Here is an 18,399-nt window from a genome sequence, read left to right as displayed (position 1 = left end):
TGCATTTTTGAAAACTAGAGACCTAGGGGAATCCAAGATGGGGTGACTTGTTGGGCTCTGACAAGGTTCTGTTACGCAGAATCCTTTGCAAACCTCAAATCTTGGCTAAAAAAACGCATTTTCCTCACATTTCGGTGACAGAAAGTTCTGGAATCTGAGAGGAGCCACAAATTTCCTTCCACCCAGCGTTCCCCAAAGTCTCCCGATAAAAAGGATACCTCACTTGTGTGGGTAGGCCTAGCGGCCATGACAGGAGACGCCCCAAAACACAACGTGGACACATCCAATTTTTTGAAAGAAAACAGAGCTGTTTTTTGCAAAGTGCCTACCTGTAGATTTTGGCCTCTAGCTCAGGCGGCACCTAGGGAAACCTACCAAACCTGTGCATTTCTGAAAACTAGAGACCTAGGGGAATCCAACATGGGGTGACTTGTGGGGCTATGACCAGGTTCTGTTACCCAGAATCCTTTGCAAACCTCAAATTTGGCTAAAAAAACACATTTTCCTCACATTTAGGTGACAGAAAGTTCTGGAATCTGAGAGGAGCCACAAATTTCCTTCCACCCTGCGTTCCCCCAAGTCTCCCGATAAAAATGATACCTCACTTGTGTGGGTAGGCCTAGCGGCCACGACGGGAAGCGCCCCAAAACACAACGTGGACACATCCCATTTTTTGAAAGAAAACAGAACTGTTTTTTGCAAAGTGCCTACCTGTAGATTTTGGCCTCTAGCTCAGCCGGCATCTAGGGAAACCTACCAAACCTGTGCATTTTTGAAAACTAGGGACCTAGAGAAATCCAAGATTGGGTGACTTGTGGGGCTCTGACCAGGTTCTGTTACCCAGAATCCTTTGCAAACCTCAAATTTTGGCTAAAAACATGCATTTTCCTCAAATTTCGGTGACAGAAAGTTCTGGAATCTGAGAGGAACCACAAATTTACTTCCACCCAGTGTTCCCCCAAGTCTCCCGATAAAAATGATACCTCACTTGTGTGGGTAGACCTAGCGCCCGCGACAGGATATGCCCCAAAACACAACGTGGACACATCACAGAAAACAGAGCTGTTTTTTGCAAAGTGCCTACCTGTAGATTTTGGCCTCTAGCTCAGCCGGCACCTAGTGAAACCTACCAAACCTGTGCATTTTTGAAAACTAGAGACCTAGGGAAATCCAAGATGGGGTGACTTGTGGGGCTCTGATCAGGTTCAGTTATCCAGAATCCTTTGCAAACCTCAAAATGTGGCTAAAAAAACACATGTTCCTCACATTTCTGTGGCAGAAGGTTCTGGAATCTGAGAGGAGGCACAAATTTCCTTCCACCCAGCGTTCCCCCAAGTCTCCCGATAAAAATGGTACCTCACTCGTGTGGGTAGGCCTAGAGCCCGCGACAGGATATGCCCCAAAACACAACGTGGACACATCACAGAAAACAGAGCTGTTTTTTGCAAAGTGCCTACCTGTAGATTTTGGCCTCTAGTTCAGCCGGCACCTAGGGAAACCTACCAAACCTGTGCATTTTTGAAAACTAGAGACCTAGGGAAACCTACCAAACCTGTGCATTTTTTAAAACTAGAGACCAAGGGGAATCGAAGATGGGGTGACTTGTGGGTCTCTGACCAGATTCTGTTACCCAGAATCCTTTGCAAACCTCAAATTTTGGCAAAAAAAACGCATTTTCCTCACATTTTGGTGACAGAAAGTTCTGGAATCTGAGAGGAGCCACAAATTTCCTTCCACCCAGCGTTCCCCCAAGTCTCCCGATAAAAATTATATCTCACTTGTGTGGGTAGGCCTAGCGGCCACGACAGGAGACGCCCCAAAACACAACGTGGACACATCCCATTTTTTTAAAGAAAACAGAGCTGTTTTTTGCAAAGTGCCTACCTGTAGATTTTGGCCTCTAGCTCAGCCGGCACCTAGGGAAACCTACCAAACCTGTGCATTTTTGAAAACTAGAGACCTAGGGGAATCCAAGATGGGGTGACTTGTGGGGCTCTGACCAAGTTCTGCTACCCAGAATCCTTTGCAAACCTCAAATTTTGGCTAAAGAAATGCATTTTCCTCACATTTCGGTGACAGAAAGTTCTGGAATCTGAGAGGAGCCACAAATTTCCTTCCACCCAGCGTTCCCCCAAGTCTCCCGATAAAAATGATACCTCACTTGTGTGGGTAGGCCTAGCGGCCACGACAAGAGACACCCCAAAACACAACGTGGACACATCCAATTTTTTGAAAGAAAACAGAGCTGTTTTTTGCAAAGTGCCTACCTGTAGATTTTGGCCTCTAGTTCAGCCGGCACCTAGGGAAACCTACCAAACCTGTGCATTTTTGAAAACTAGAGACCTAGGGGAATCCAAGATGGGGTGACTTGTTGGGCTCTGACAAGGTTCTGTTACGCAGAATCCTTTGCAAACCTCAAATCTTGGCTAAAAAAACGCATTTTCCTCACATTTCGGTGACAAAAAGTTCTGGAATCTGAGAGGAGCCACGAATTTCCTTCCACCCAGCGTTCCCCCAAGTCTCCTGATAAAAATGATACCTCACTTGTGTGGGTAGGGCTAGCAGCCACGACAGGAGACGCCCCAAAACACAACGTGGACACATCCCATTTTTTTAAAGAAAACAGAGCTGTTTTTTGCAAAGTGCCTACCTGTAGATTTTGGCCTCTAGCTCAGCCGGCACCTAGGGAAACCTACCAAACCTGTTCATTTTTGAAAACTAGAGACCTAGGGAAATCCAAGATGGGGTGACTTATGGGGCTCTGACCAGGTTCAGTTACCCAGAATCCTTTGCAAACCTCAAAATGTGGCTAAAAAAACACATGTTCCTCACATTTCTGTGGCAGAAAGTTCTGGAATCTGAGAGGAGGCACAAATTTCCTTCCACCCAGCGTTCCCCCAAGTCTCCCGATAAAAATGGTACCTCACTCGTGTGGGTAGGCCTAGCGCCCGCGACAGGATATGCCCCAAAACACAACGTGGACACATCACAGAAAACAGAGCTGTTTTTTGCAAAGTGCCTACCTGTAGATTTTGGTCTCTAGCTCAGCCGGCACCTAGGGAAACCTACCAAACCTGTGCATTTTTGAAAACTAGAGACCTAGGGGAATCCAAGATGGGGTGACTTGTGGGGCTCTGACCAGGTTCTGTTACCCAGAATCCTTTGCAAACCTCAAATTTCGGATAAAAAAAGGCATTTTCCTCACATTTCGGTGACCGAAAGTTCTGGAATCTGAGAGGAGCCACAAATTTCCTTCCACCCAGCGCTCCCCAAAGTCTCCCGATAAAAATGGTACCTCACTTGTGTGGGTAGGCCTAGCGCCCGCAACAGGATATGCCCCAAAACACAACCTGGACACATCACAGAAAACAGAGCTGTTTTTTGCAAAGTGCCTACCTGTAGATTTTGGCCTCTAGCTCAGCCGGCACCTAGGGAAACCTACCAAACCTGTGCATTTTTGAAAACTAGAGACCAAGGGGAATCGAAGATGGGGTGACTTGTGGGGCTCTGACCAGGTTCTGTTACCCAGAATCCTTTGCAAACCTCAAATTTTGGCAAAAAAAACGCATTTTCCTCACATTTCGGTGACAGAAAGTTCTGGAATCTGAGAGGAGCCACAAATTTCCTTCCACCCTGCGTTCCCCCAAGTCTCCCGATAAAAATGATACCTCACTTGTGTGGGTAGGCCTAGCGGCCACGACAGGTGACGCCCCAAAACACAACGTGGACACATCCCATTTTTTGAAAGAAAACAGAGCTGTTTTTTGCAAAGTGCCTACCTGTAGATTTTGGCCTCTAGCTCAGCCGGCATCTAGGGAAACCTACCAAACCTGTGCGTTTTTGAAAACTAGAGACCTAGAGGAATCCAAGATGGGTGACTTGTGGGGCTCTGACCAGGTTCTGTTACCCAGAATCCTTTGCAAACCTCAAATTTTGGCTAAAAACATGCATTTTCCTCACATTTCGGTGACAGAAAGTTCTGGAATCTGAGAGGAGCCACAAATTTCCTTCCACCCAGTGTTCCCCCAAGTCTCCTGATAAAAATGATAACTCACTTGTGTGGGTAGGCCTAGCGGCCACGACAGGTGACGCCCCAAAACACAACGTGGACACATCCCATTTTTTGAAAGAAAACAGAGCTGTTTTTTGCAAAGTGCCTACCTGTAGATTTTGGCCTCTAGCTGAGCCGGCATCTAGGGAAACCTACCAAACCTGTGCGTTTTTGAAAACTAGAGACCTAGGGGAATCCAAGATGGGGTGACTTGTGGGGCTCTGACCAGGTTCTGTTACCCAGAATCCTTTGCAAACCTCAAATTTTGGCTAAAAACATGCATTTTCCTCACATTTCGGTGACAGAAAGTTCTGGAATCTGAGAGGAGCCACAAATTTCCTTCCACCCAGTGTTCCCCCAAGTCTCCCGATAAAAATGATACCTCACTTGTGTGGGTAGACCTAGCGCCCGCGAAAGGATATGCCCCAAAACACAACGTGGACACATCACAGAAAACAGAGCTGTTTTTTGCAAAGTGCCTACCTGTAGATTTTGGCCTCTGGTTCAGCCGGCACCTAGGGAAACCTACCAAACCTGTGCATTTTTGAAAACTAGAGACCTAGGGGAATCCAAGATGGGGTGACTTGTGGGGCTCTGACCAGGTTCAGTTACCCAGAATCCTTTGCAAACCTCAAATTTTGGCTAAAAACATGCATTTTCCTCACATTTCGGTGACAGAAAGTTCTGGAATCTGAGAGGAGCCACAAATTTCCTTCCACCCTGTGTTCCCCCAAGTCTCCCGATAAAAATGATACCTCACTTGTGTGGGTAGACCTAGCGCCCGCGACAGGATATGCCCCAAAACACAACGTGGACACATCACAGAAAACAGAGCTGTTTTTTGCAAAGTGCCTACCTGTAGATTTTGGCCTCTAGCTCAGCCGGCACCTAGGGAAACCTACTAAACCTGTGCATTTCTGAAAACTAGAGACCTAGGGGAATCCAAGATGGGGTGACTTGTGGGGCTCTGACCAGGTTCTGTTACCCAGAATCCTTTGCAAACCTCAAATTGTGGCTAAAAAAACGCATTTTCCTCACATTTCGGTGACAGAAAGTTCTGGAATCTGAGAGGAGCCACAAATTTCCTTCCACCCAGCGTTCCCAAAAGTCTCCCCATAAAAATGATACCTCACTTGTGTGGGTAGGCCTAGCGGCCACGACAGGAGACGCCCCAAAAACACAACGTGGACACATCCCATTTTTTGAAAGAAAACAGAGCTGTTTTTTGCAAAGTGCCTACCTGTAGATTTTGGCCTCTAGCTCAGCCGGCACCTAGGAAAACATACCAAACCTGTGCGTTTTTGAAAACTAGAGACCTAGGGGAATCCAAGATGGGGTGACTTGTGGGGCTCTGACCAAGTTCTGCTACCCAGAATCCTTTGCAAACCTCAAATTTTGGCTAAAGAAATGCATTTTCCTCACATTTCGGTGACAGAAAGTTCTGGAATCTGAGAGGAGCCACAAATTTCCTTCCACCCAGCGTTCCCCCAAGTCTCCCGATAAAAATGATACCTCACTTGTGTGGGTAGGCCTAGCGGCCACGACAAGAGACACCCCAAAACACAACGTGGACACATCCAATTTTTTGAAAGAAAACAGAGCTGTTTTTTGCAAAGTGCCTACCTGTAGATTTTGGCCTCTAGTTCAGCCGGCACCTAGGGAAACCTACCAAACCTGTGCATTTTTGAAAACTAGAGACCTAGGGGAATCCAAGATGGGGTGACTTGTTGGGCTCTGACAAGGTTCTGTTACGCAGAATCCTTTGCAAACCTCAAATCTTGGCTAAAAAAACGCATTTTCCTCACATTTCGGTGACAAAAAGTTCTGGAATCTGAGAGGAGCCACGAATTTCCTTCCACCCAGCGTTCCCCCAAGTCTCCTGATAAAAATGATACCTCACTTGTGTGGGTAGGGCTAGCAGCCACGACAGGAGACGCCCCAAAACACAACGTGGACACATCCCATTTTTTTAAAGAAAACAGAGCTGTTTTTTGCAAAGTGCCTACCTGTAGATTTTGGCCTCTAGCTCAGCCGGCACCTAGGGAAACCTACCAAACCTGTTCATTTTTGAAAACTAGAGACCTAGGGAAATCCAAGATGGGGTGACTTATGGGGCTCTGACCAGGTTCAGTTACCCAGAATCCTTTGCAAACCTCAAAATGTGGCTAAAAAAACACATGTTCCTCACATTTCTGTGGCAGAAAGTTCTGGAATCTGAGAGGAGGCACAAATTTCCTTCCACCCAGCGTTCCCCCAAGTCTCCCGATAAAAATGGTACCTCACTCGTGTGGGTAGGCCTAGCGCCCGCGACAGGATATGCCCCAAAACACAACGTGGACACATCACAGAAAACAGAGCTGTTTTTTGCAAAGTGCCTACCTGTAGATTTTGGTCTCTAGCTCAGCCGGCACCTAGGGAAACCTACCAAACCTGTGCATTTTTGAAAACTAGAGACCTAGGGGAATCCAAGATGGGGTGACTTGTGGGGCTCTGACCAGGTTCTGTTACCCAGAATCCTTTGCAAACCTCAAATTTCGGATAAAAAAAGGCATTTTCCTCACATTTCGGTGACCGAAAGTTCTGGAATCTGAGAGGAGCCACAAATTTCCTTCCACCCAGCGCTCCCCAAAGTCTCCCGATAAAAATGGTACCTCACTTGTGTGGGTAGGCCTAGCGCCCGCAACAGGATATGCCCCAAAACACAACCTGGACACATCACAGAAAACAGAGCTGTTTTTTGCAAAGTGCCTACCTGTAGATTTTGGCCTCTAGCTCAGCCGGCACCTAGGGAAACCTACCAAACCTGTGCATTTTTGAAAACTAGAGACCAAGGGGAATCGAAGATGGGGTGACTTGTGGGGCTCTGACCAGGTTCTGTTACCCAGAATCCTTTGCAAACCTCAAATTTTGGCAAAAAAAACGCATTTTCCTCACATTTCGGTGACAGAAAGTTCTGGAATCTGAGAGGAGCCACAAATTTCCTTCCACCCTGCGTTCCCCCAAGTCTCCCGATAAAAATGATACCTCACTTGTGTGGGTAGGCCTAGCGGCCACGACAGGTGACGCCCCAAAACACAACGTGGACACATCCCATTTTTTGAAAGAAAACAGAGCTGTTTTTTGCAAAGTGCCTACCTGTAGATTTTGGCCTCTAGCTCAGCCGGCATCTAGGGAAACCTACCAAACCTGTGCGTTTTTGAAAACTAGAGACCTAGAGGAATCCAAGATGGGTGACTTGTGGGGCTCTGACCAGGTTCTGTTACCCAGAATCCTTTGCAAACCTCAAATTTTGGCTAAAAACATGCATTTTCCTCACATTTCGGTGACAGAAAGTTCTGGAATCTGAGAGGAGCCACAAATTTCCTTCCACCCAGTGTTCCCCCAAGTCTCCTGATAAAAATGATAACTCACTTGTGTGGGTAGGCCTAGCGGCCACGACAGGTGACGCCCCAAAACACAACGTGGACACATCCCATTTTTTGAAAGAAAACAGAGCTGTTTTTTGCAAAGTGCCTACCTGTAGATTTTGGCCTCTAGCTGAGCCGGCATCTAGGGAAACCTACCAAACCTGTGCGTTTTTGAAAACTAGAGACCTAGGGGAATCCAAGATGGGGTGACTTGTGGGGCTCTGACCAGGTTCTGTTACCCAGAATCCTTTGCAAACCTCAAATTTTGGCTAAAAACATGCATTTTCCTCACATTTCGGTGACAGAAAGTTCTGGAATCTGAGAGGAGCCACAAATTTCCTTCCACCCAGTGTTCCCCCAAGTCTCCCGATAAAAATGATACCTCACTTGTGTGGGTAGACCTAGCGCCCGCGAAAGGATATGCCCCAAAACACAACGTGGACACATCACAGAAAACAGAGCTGTTTTTTGCAAAGTGCCTACCTGTAGATTTTGGCCTCTGGTTCAGCCGGCACCTAGGGAAACCTACCAAACCTGTGCATTTTTGAAAACTAGAGACCTAGGGGAATCCAAGATGGGGTGACTTGTGGGGCTCTGACCAGGTTCAGTTACCCAGAATCCTTTGCAAACCTCAAATTTTGGCTAAAAACATGCATTTTCCTCACATTTCGGTGACAGAAAGTTCTGGAATCTGAGAGGAGCCACAAATTTCCTTCCACCCTGTGTTCCCCCAAGTCTCCCGATAAAAATGATACCTCACTTGTGTGGGTAGACCTAGCGCCCGCGACAGGATATGCCCCAAAACACAACGTGGACACATCACAGAAAACAGAGCTGTTTTTTGCAAAGTGCCTACCTGTAGATTTTGGCCTCTAGCTCAGCCGGCACCTAGGGAAACCTACTAAACCTGTGCATTTCTGAAAACTAGAGACCTAGGGGAATCCAAGATGGGGTGACTTGTGGGGCTCTGACCAGGTTCTGTTACCCAGAATCCTTTGCAAACCTCAAATTGTGGCTAAAAAAACGCATTTTCCTCACATTTCGGTGACAGAAAGTTCTGGAATCTGAGAGGAGCCACAAATTTCCTTCCACCCAGCGTTCCCAAAAGTCTCCCCATAAAAATGATACCTCACTTGTGTGGGTAGGCCTAGCGGCCACGACAGGAGACGCCCCAAAAACACAACGTGGACACATCCCATTTTTTGAAAGAAAACAGAGCTGTTTTTTGCAAAGTGCCTACCTGTAGATTTTGGCCTCTAGCTCAGCCGGCACCTAGGAAAACATACCAAACCTGTGCGTTTTTGAAAACTAGAGACCTAGGGGAATCCAAGATGGGGTGACTTGTGGGGCTCTAACCAGGTTCTGTTACACAGAATCATTTGCAAACCTCAAAATTTGGCTAAAAAAACATATTTTCCACACATTTCGGTGACAGAAAGTTCTGGAATCTGAGAGGAGCCACAAATTTCCTTCCACCCAGCGTTCCCAAAAGTCTCCCCATAAAAATGATACCTCACTTGTGTGGGTAGGCCTAGCGGCCACGACACGTGACGCCCCAGAACACAACGTGGACACATCCCATTTTTTTAAAGAAAACAGAGCTGTTTTTTGCAAAGTGCCTACCTGTAGATTTTGGCCTCTAGCTCAGCCGGCATCTAGGGAAACCTACCAAACCTGTGCGTTTTTTAAAACTAGAGACCTAGGGGAATCCAAGATGGGGTGACTTGTGGGGCTCTGACCAGGTTCTGTTACCCAGAATCCTTTGCAAACCTCAAATTTTGGCTAAAAACATGCATTTTCCTCACATTTCGGTGACAGAAAGTTCTGGAATCTGAGAGGAGCCACAAATTTCCTTCCACCCAATGTTCCCCCAAGTCTCCCGATAAAAATGATACCTCACTTGTGTGGGTAGACCTAGCGCCCGCGACAGGATATGCCCCAAAACACAACGTGGACACATCACAGAAAACAGAGCTGTTTTTTGCAAAGTGCCTACCTGTAGATTTTGGCCTCTGGCTCAGCCGGCACCTAGGGAAACCTACCAAACCTGTGCATTTTTGAAAACTAGAGACCTAGGGGAATCCAAGATGGGGTGACTTGTGGGGCTCTGACCAGGTTCAGTTACCCAGAATCCTTTGCAAACCTCAAATTTTGGCTAAAAACATGCATTTTCCTCACATTTCGGTGACAGAAAGTTCTGGAATCTGAGAGGAGCCACAAATTTCCTTCCACCCAGTGTTCCCCCAAGTCTCCCGATAAAAATGATACCTCACTTGTGTGGGTAGACCTAGCGCCCGCGACAGGATATGCCCCAAAACACAACGTGGACACATCACAGAAAACAGAGCTGTTTTTTGCAAAGTGCCTACCTGTAGATTTTGGCCTCTAGCTCAGCCGGCACCTAGGGAAACCTACCAAACCTGTGCATTTCTGAAAACTAGAGACCTAGGGGAATCCAAGATGGGGTGACTTGTGGGGCTCTGACCAGGTTCTGTTACCCAGAATCCTTTGCAAACCTCAGATTTTGGCTAAAAAAACGCATTTTCCTCACATTTCAGTGACAGAAAGTTCTGGAATCTGAGAGGAGCCACAAATTTCCTTCCACCCAGCGTTCCCCCAAGTCTCCCGATAAAAATGATACCTCACTTGTGTGGGTAGGCCTAGCTGCCGCGACAGGAGACGCCCCAAAACACAAAGTGGACGCATCCAATTTTTTTTAAAGAAAACAGAGCTGTTTTTTGCAAAGTGCCTACCTGTAGATTTTGGCCTCTAGCTCAGCCGGCACCTAGGGAAACCTACCAAACCTGTGCATTTCTGAAAACTAGAGACCTAGGGGAATCCAAGATGGGGTGACTTGTGGGGCTCTGACCAGGTTCAGTTACCCAGAATCCTTTGCAAACCTCAAATTTTGGCTAAAAACATGCATTTTCCTCACATTTCGGTGACAGAAAGTTCTGGAATCTGAGAGGAGCCACAAATTTCCTTCCACCCTGTGTTCCCCCAAGTCTCCCGATAAAAATGATACCTCACTTGTGTGGGTAGACCTAGCGCCCGCGACAGGATATGCCCCAAAACACAACGTGGACACATCACAGAAAACAGAGCTGTTTTTTGCAAAGTGCCTACCTGTAGATTTTGGCCTCTAGCTCAGCCGGCACCTAGGAAAACATACCAAACCTGTGCGTTTTTGAAAACTAGAGACCTAGGGGAATCCAAGATGGGGTGACTTGTGGGGCTCTAACCAGGTACTGTTACACAGAATCATTTGCAAACCTCAAAATTTGGCTAAAAAAACATATTTTCCACACATTTCGGTGACAGAAAGTTCTGGAATCTGAGAGGAGCCACAAATTTCCTTCCACCCAGCGTTCCCAAAAGTCTCCCCATAAAAATGATACCTCACTTGTGTGGGTAGGCCTAGCGGCCACGACAGGTGACGCCCCAAAACACAACGTGGACACATCCCATTTTTTGAAAGAAAACAGAGCTGTTTTTTGCAAAGTGCCTACCTGTAGATTTTGGCCTCTAGCTCAGCCGGCATCTAGGGAAACCTACCAAACCTGTGCGTTTTTGAAAACTAGAGACCTAGGGGAATCCAAGATGGGGTGACTTGTGGGGCTCTGACCAGGTTCTGTTACCCAGAATCCTTTGCAAACCTCAAATTTTGGCTAAAAACATGCATTTTCCTCACATTTCGGTGACAGAAAGTTCTGGAATCTGAGAGGAGCCACAAATTTCCTTCCACCCAGTGTTCCCCCAAGTCTCCGGATAAAAATGATACCTCACTTGTGTGGGTAGGCCTAGCGGCCACGACACGTGACGCCCCAGAACACAACGTGGACACATCCCATTTTTTTAAAGAAAACAGAGCTGTTTTTTTGCAAAGTGCCTACCTGTAGATTTTGGCCTCTAGCTCAGCCGGCATCTAGGGAAACCTACCAAACCTGTGCGTTTTTTAAAACTAGAGACCTAGGGGAATCCAAGATGGGGTGACTTGTGGGGCTCTGACCAGGTTCTGTTACCCAGAATCCTTTGCAAACCTCAAATTTTGGCTAAAAACATGCATTTTCCTCACATTTCGGTGACAGAAAGTTCTGGAATCTGAGAGGAGCCACAAATTTCCTTCCACCCAGTGTTCCCCCAAGTCTCCGGATAAAAATGATACCTCACTTGTGTGGGTAGGCCTAGCGGCCACGACACGTGACGCCCCAGAACACAACGTGGACACATCCCATTTTTTTAAAGAAAACAGAGCTGTTTTTTGCAAAGTGCCTACCTGTAGATTTTGGCCTCTAGCTCAGCCGGCATCTAGGGAAACCTACCAAACCTGTGCATTTCTGAAAACTAGAGACCTAGGGGAATCCAAGATGGGGTGACTTGTGGGGCTCTGACCAGGTTCTGTTACCCAGAATCCTTTGCAAACCTCAGATTTTGGCTAAAAAAACGCATTTTCCTCACATTTCAGTGACAGAAAGTTCTGGAATCTGAGAGGAGCCACAAATTTCCTTCCACCCAGCGTTCCCCCAAGTCTCCCGATAAAAATGATACCTCACTTGTGTGGGTAGGCCTAGCTGCCGCGACAGGAGACGCCCCAAAACACAAAGTGGACGCATCCAATTTTTTTTAAAGAAAACAGAGCTGTTTTTTGCAAAGTGCCTACCTGTAGATTTTGGCCTCTAGCTCAGCCGGCACCTAGGGAAACCTACCAAACCTGTGCATTTCTGAAAACTAGAGACCTAGGGGAATCCAAGATGGGGTGACTTGTGGGGCTCTGACCAGGTTCAGTTACCCAGAATCCTTTGCAAACCTCAAATTTTGGCTAAAAACATGCATTTTCCTCACATTTCGGTGACAGAAAGTTCTGGAATCTGAGAGGAGCCACAAATTTCCTTCCACCCTGTGTTCCCCCAAGTCTCCCGATAAAAATGATACCTCACTTGTGTGGGTAGACCTAGCGCCCGCGACAGGATATGCCCCAAAACACAACGTGGACACATCACAGAAAACAGAGCTGTTTTTTGCAAAGTGCCTACCTGTAGATTTTGGCCTCTAGCTCAGCCGGCACCTAGGAAAACATACCAAACCTGTGCGTTTTTGAAAACTAGAGACCTAGGGGAATCCAAGATGGGGTGACTTGTGGGGCTCTAACCAGGTACTGTTACACAGAATCATTTGCAAACCTCAAAATTTGGCTAAAAAAACATATTTTCCACACATTTCGGTGACAGAAAGTTCTGGAATCTGAGAGGAGCCACAAATTTCCTTCCACCCAGCGTTCCCAAAAGTCTCCCCATAAAAATGATACCTCACTTGTGTGGGTAGGCCTAGCGGCCACGACAGGTGACGCCCCAAAACACAACGTGGACACATCCCATTTTTTGAAAGAAAACAGAGCTGTTTTTTGCAAAGTGCCTACCTGTAGATTTTGGCCTCTAGCTCAGCCGGCATCTAGGGAAACCTACCAAACCTGTGCGTTTTTGAAAACTAGAGACCTAGGGGAATCCAAGATGGGGTGACTTGTGGGGCTCTGACCAGGTTCTGTTACCCAGAATCCTTTGCAAACCTCAAATTTTGGCTAAAAACATGCATTTTCCTCACATTTCGGTGACAGAAAGTTCTGGAATCTGAGAGGAGCCACAAATTTCCTTCCACCCAGTGTTCCCCCAAGTCTCCGGATAAAAATGATACCTCACTTGTGTGGGTAGGCCTAGCGGCCACGACACGTGACGCCCCAGAACACAACGTGGACACATCCCATTTTTTTAAAGAAAACAGAGCTGTTTTTTGCAAAGTGCCTACCTGTAGATTTTGGCCTCTAGCTCAGCCGGCATCTAGGGAAACCTACCAAACCTGTGCGTTTTTTAAAACTAGAGACCTAGGGGAATCCAAGATGGGGTGACTTGTGGGGCTCTGACCAGGTTCTGTTACCCAGAATCCTTTGCAAACCTCAAATTTTGGCTAAAAACATGCATTTTCCTCACATTTCGGTGACAGAAAGTTCTGGAATCTGAGAGGAGCCACAAATTTCCTTCCACCCAGTGTTCCCCCAAGTCTCCGGATAAAAATGATACCTCACTTGTGTGGGTAGGCCTAGCGGCCACGACACGTGACGCCCCAGAACACAACGTGGACACATCCCATTTTTTTAAAGAAAACAGAGCTGTTTTTTGCAAAGTGCCTACCTGTAGATTTTGGCCTCTAGCTCAGCCGGCATCTAGGGAAACCTACCAAACCTGTGCATTTCTGAAAACTAGAGACCTAGGGGAATCCAAGATGGGGTGACTTGTGGGGCTCTGACCAGGTTCTGTTACCCAGAATCCTTTGCAAACCTCAGATTTTGGCTAAAAAAACGCATTTTCCTCACATTTCAGTGACAGAAAGTTCTGGAATCTGAGAGGAGCCACAAATTTCCTTCCACCCAGCGTTCCCCCAAGTCTCCCGATAAAAATGATACCTCACTTGTGTGGGTAGGCCTAGCTGCCGCGACAGGAGACGCCCCAAAACACAAAGTGGACGCATCCAATTTTTTTTAAAGAAAACAGAGCTGTTTTTTGCAAAGTGCCTACCTGTAGATTTTGGCCTCTAGCTCAGCCGGCACCTAGGGAAACCTACCAAACCTGTGCATTTCTGAAAACTAGAGACCTAGGGGAATCCAAGATGGGGTGACTTGTGGGGCTCTGACCAGGTTCAGTTACCCAGAATCCTTTGCAAACCTCAAATTTTGGCTAAAAACATGCATTTTCCTCACATTTCGGTGACAGAAAGTTCTGGAATCTGAGAGGAGCCACAAATTTCCTTCCACCCTGTGTTCCCCCAAGTCTCCCGATAAAAATGATACCTCACTTGTGTGGGTAGACCTAGCGCCCGCGACAGGATATGCCCCAAAACACAACGTGGACACATCACAGAAAACAGAGCTGTTTTTTGCAAAGTGCCTACCTGTAGATTTTGGCCTCTAGCTCAGCCGGCACCTAGGAAAACATACCAAACCTGTGCGTTTTTGAAAACTAGAGACCTAGGGGAATCCAAGATGGGGTGACTTGTGGGGCTCTAACCAGGTACTGTTACACAGAATCATTTGCAAACCTCAAAATTTGGCTAAAAAAACATATTTTCCACACATTTCGGTGACAGAAAGTTCTGGAATCTGAGAGGAGCCACAAATTTCCTTCCACCCAGCGTTCCCAAAAGTCTCCCCATAAAAATGATACCTCACTTGTGTGGGTAGGCCTAGCGGCCACGACAGGTGACGCCCCAAAACACAACGTGGACACATCCCATTTTTTGAAAGAAAACAGAGCTGTTTTTTGCAAAGTGCCTACCTGTAGATTTTGGCCTCTAGCTCAGCCGGCATCTAGGGAAACCTACCAAACCTGTGCGTTTTTGAAAACTAGAGACCTAGGGGAATCCAAGATGGGGTGACTTGTGGGGCTCTGACCAGGTTCTGTTACCCAGAATCCTTTGCAAACCTCAAATTTTGGCTAAAAACATGCATTTTCCTCACATTTCGGTGACAGAAAGTTCTGGAATCTGAGAGGAGCCACAAATTTCCTTCCACCCAGTGTTCCCCCAAGTCTCCGGATAAAAATGATACCTCACTTGTGTGGGTAGGCCTAGCGGCCACGACACGTGACGCCCCAGAACACAACGTGGACACATCCCATTTTTTTAAAGAAAACAGAGCTGTTTTTTGCAAAGTGCCTACCTGTAGATTTTGGCCTCTAGCTCAGCCGGCATCTAGGGAAACCTACCAAACCTGTGCGTTTTTTAAAACTAGAGACCTAGGGGAATCCAAGATGGGGTGACTTGTGGGGCTCTGACCAGGTTCTGTTACCCAGAATCCTTTGCAAACCTAAAATTTTGGCTAAAAACATGCATTTTCCTCACATTTCGGTGACAGAAAGTTCTGGAATCTGAGAGGAGCCACAAATTTCCTTCCACCCAGTGTTCCCCCAAGTCTCCCGATAAAAATGATACCTCACTTGTGTGGGTAGACCTAGCGCCCGCGACAGGATATGCCCCAAAACACAACGTGGACACATCACAGAAAACAGAGCTGTTTTTTGCAAAGTGCCTACCTGTAGATTTTGGCCTCTAGCTCAGCCGGCACCTAGGGAAACCTACCAAACCTGTGCATTTCTGAAAACTAGAGACCTAGGGGAATCCAAGATGGGGTGACTTGTGGGGCTCTGACCAGGTTCTGTTACCCAGAATCCTTTGCAAACCTCAGATTTTGGCTAAAAAAACGCATTTTCCTCACATTTCAGTGACAGAAAGTTCTGGAATCTGAGAGGAGCCACAAATTTCCTTCCACCCAGTGTTCCCCCAAGTCTCCCGATAAAAATGATACCTCACTTGTGTGGGTAGACCTAGCGCCCGCGACAGGATATGCCCCAAAACACAACGTGGACACATCACAGAAAACAGAGCTGTTTTTTGCAAAGTGCCTACCTGTAGATTTTGGCCTCTAGCTCAGCCGGCACCTAGGGAAACCTACCAAACCTGTGCATTTCTGAAAACTAGAGACCTAGGGGAATCCAAGATGGGGTGACTTGTGGGGCTCTGACCAGGTTCTGTTACCCAGAATCCTTTGCAAACCTCAGATTTTGGCTAAAAAAACGCATTTTCCTCACATTTCAGTGACAGAAAGTTCTGGAATCTGAGAGGAGCCACAAATTTCCTTCCACCCAGCGTTCCCCCAAGTCTCCCGATAAAAATGATACCTCACTTGTGTGGGTAGGCCTAGCTGCCGCGACAGGAGACGCCCCAAAACACAAAGTGGACGCATCCAATTTTTTTTAAAGAAAACAGAGCTGTTTTTTGCAAAGTGCCTACCTGTAGATTTTGGCCTCTAGCTCAGCCGGCACCTAGGGAAACCTACCAAACCTGTGCATTTCTGAAAACTAGAGACCTAGGGGAATCCAAGATGGGGTGACTTGTGGGGCTCTGACCAGGTTCAGTTACCCAGAATCCTTTGCAAACCTCAAATTTTGGCTAAAAACATGCATTTTCCTCACATTTCGGTGACAGAAAGTTCTGGAATCTGAGAGGAGCCACAAATTTCCTTCCACCCTGTGTTCCCCCAAGTCTCCCGATAAAAATGATACCTCACTTGTGTGGGTAGACCTAGCGCCCGCGACAGGATATGCCCCAAAACACAACGTGGACACATCACAGAAAACAGAGCTGTTTTTTGCAAAGTGCCTACCTGTAGATTTTGGCCTCTAGCTCAGCCGGCACCTAGGAAAACATACCAAACCTGTGCGTTTTTGAAAACTAGAGACCTAGGGGAATCCAAGATGGGGTGACTTGTGGGGCTCTAACCAGGTACTGTTACACAGAATCATTTGCAAACCTCAAAATTTGGCTAAAAAAACATATTTTCCACACATTTCGGTGACAGAAAGTTCTGGAATCTGAGAGGAGCCACAAATTTCCTTCCACCCAGCGTTCCCAAAAGTCTCCCCATAAAAATGATACCTCACTTGTGTGGGTAGGCCTAGCGGCCACGACAGGTGACGCCCCAAAACACAACGTGGACACATCCCATTTTTTGAAAGAAAACAGAGCTGTTTTTTGCAAAGTGCCTACCTGTAGATTTTGGCCTCTAGCTCAGCCGGCATCTAGGGAAACCTACCAAACCTGTGCGTTTTTGAAAACTAGAGACCTAGGGGAATCCAAGATGGGGTGACTTGTGGGGCTCTGACCAGGTTCTGTTACCCAGAATCCTTTGCAAACCTCAAATTTTGGCTAAAAACATGCATTTTCCTCACATTTCGGTGACAGAAAGTTCTGGAATCTGAGAGGAGCCACAAATTTCCTTCCACCCAGTGTTCCCCCAAGTCTCCGGATAAAAATGATACCTCACTTGTGTGGGTAGGCCTAGCGGCCACGACACGTGACGCCCCAGAACACAACGTGGACACATCCCATTTTTTTAAAGAAAACAGAGCTGTTTTTTGCAAAGTGCCTACCTGTAGATTTTGGCCTCTAGCTCAGCCGGCATCTAGGGAAACCTACCAAACCTGTGCGTTTTTTAAAACTAGAGACCTAGGGGAATCCAAGATGGGGTGACTTGTGGGGCTCTGACCAGGTTCTGTTACCCAGAATCCTTTGCAAACCTAAAATTTTGGCTAAAAACATGCATTTTCCTCACATTTCGGTGACAGAAAGTTCTGGAATCTGAGAGGAGCCACAAATTTCCTTCCACCCAGTGTTCCCCCAAGTCTCCCGATAAAAATGATACCTCACTTGTGTGGGTAGACCTAGCGCCCGCGACAGGATATGCCCCAAAACACAACGTGGACACATCACAGAAAACAGAACTGTTTTTTGCAAAGTGCCTACCTGTAGATTTTGGCCTCTGGCTCAGCCGGCACCTAGGGAAACCTACCAAACCTGTGCATTTTTGAAAACTAGAGACCTAGGGGAATCCAAGATGGGGTGACTTGTGGGGCTCTGACCAGGTTCAGTTACCCAGAATCCTTTGCAAACCTCAAATTTTGGCTAAAAACATGCATTTTCCTCACATTTCGGTGACAGAAAGTTCTGGAATCTGAGAGGAGCCACAAATTTCCTTCCACCCAGTGTTCCCCCAAGTCTCCCGATAAAAATGATACCTCACTTGTGTGGGTAGACCTAGCGCCCGCGACAGGATATTCCCCAAAACACAACGTGGACACATCACAGAAAACAGAGCTGTTTTTTGCAAAGTGCCTACCTGTAGATTTTGGCCTCTAGCTCAGCCGGCACCTAGGGAAACCTACCAAACCTGTGCATTTCTGAAAACTAGAGACCTAGGGGAATCCAAGATGGGGTGACTTGTGGGGCTCTGACCAGGTTCTGTTACCCAGAATCCTTTGCAAACCTCAAATTGTGGCTAAAAAAACGCATTTTCCTCACATTTCGGTGACAGAAAGTTCTGGAATCTGAGAGGAGCCA

The sequence above is a fragment of the Pleurodeles waltl genome, chromosome 3_1 (assembly GCF_031143425.1).
Source record: "Pleurodeles waltl isolate 20211129_DDA chromosome 3_1, aPleWal1.hap1.20221129, whole genome shotgun sequence".
In the NCBI taxonomy this organism is placed as follows: domain Eukaryota; kingdom Metazoa; phylum Chordata; class Amphibia; order Caudata; family Salamandridae; genus Pleurodeles; species Pleurodeles waltl.
Note: the sequence above shows the minus strand (reverse complement) of the source record.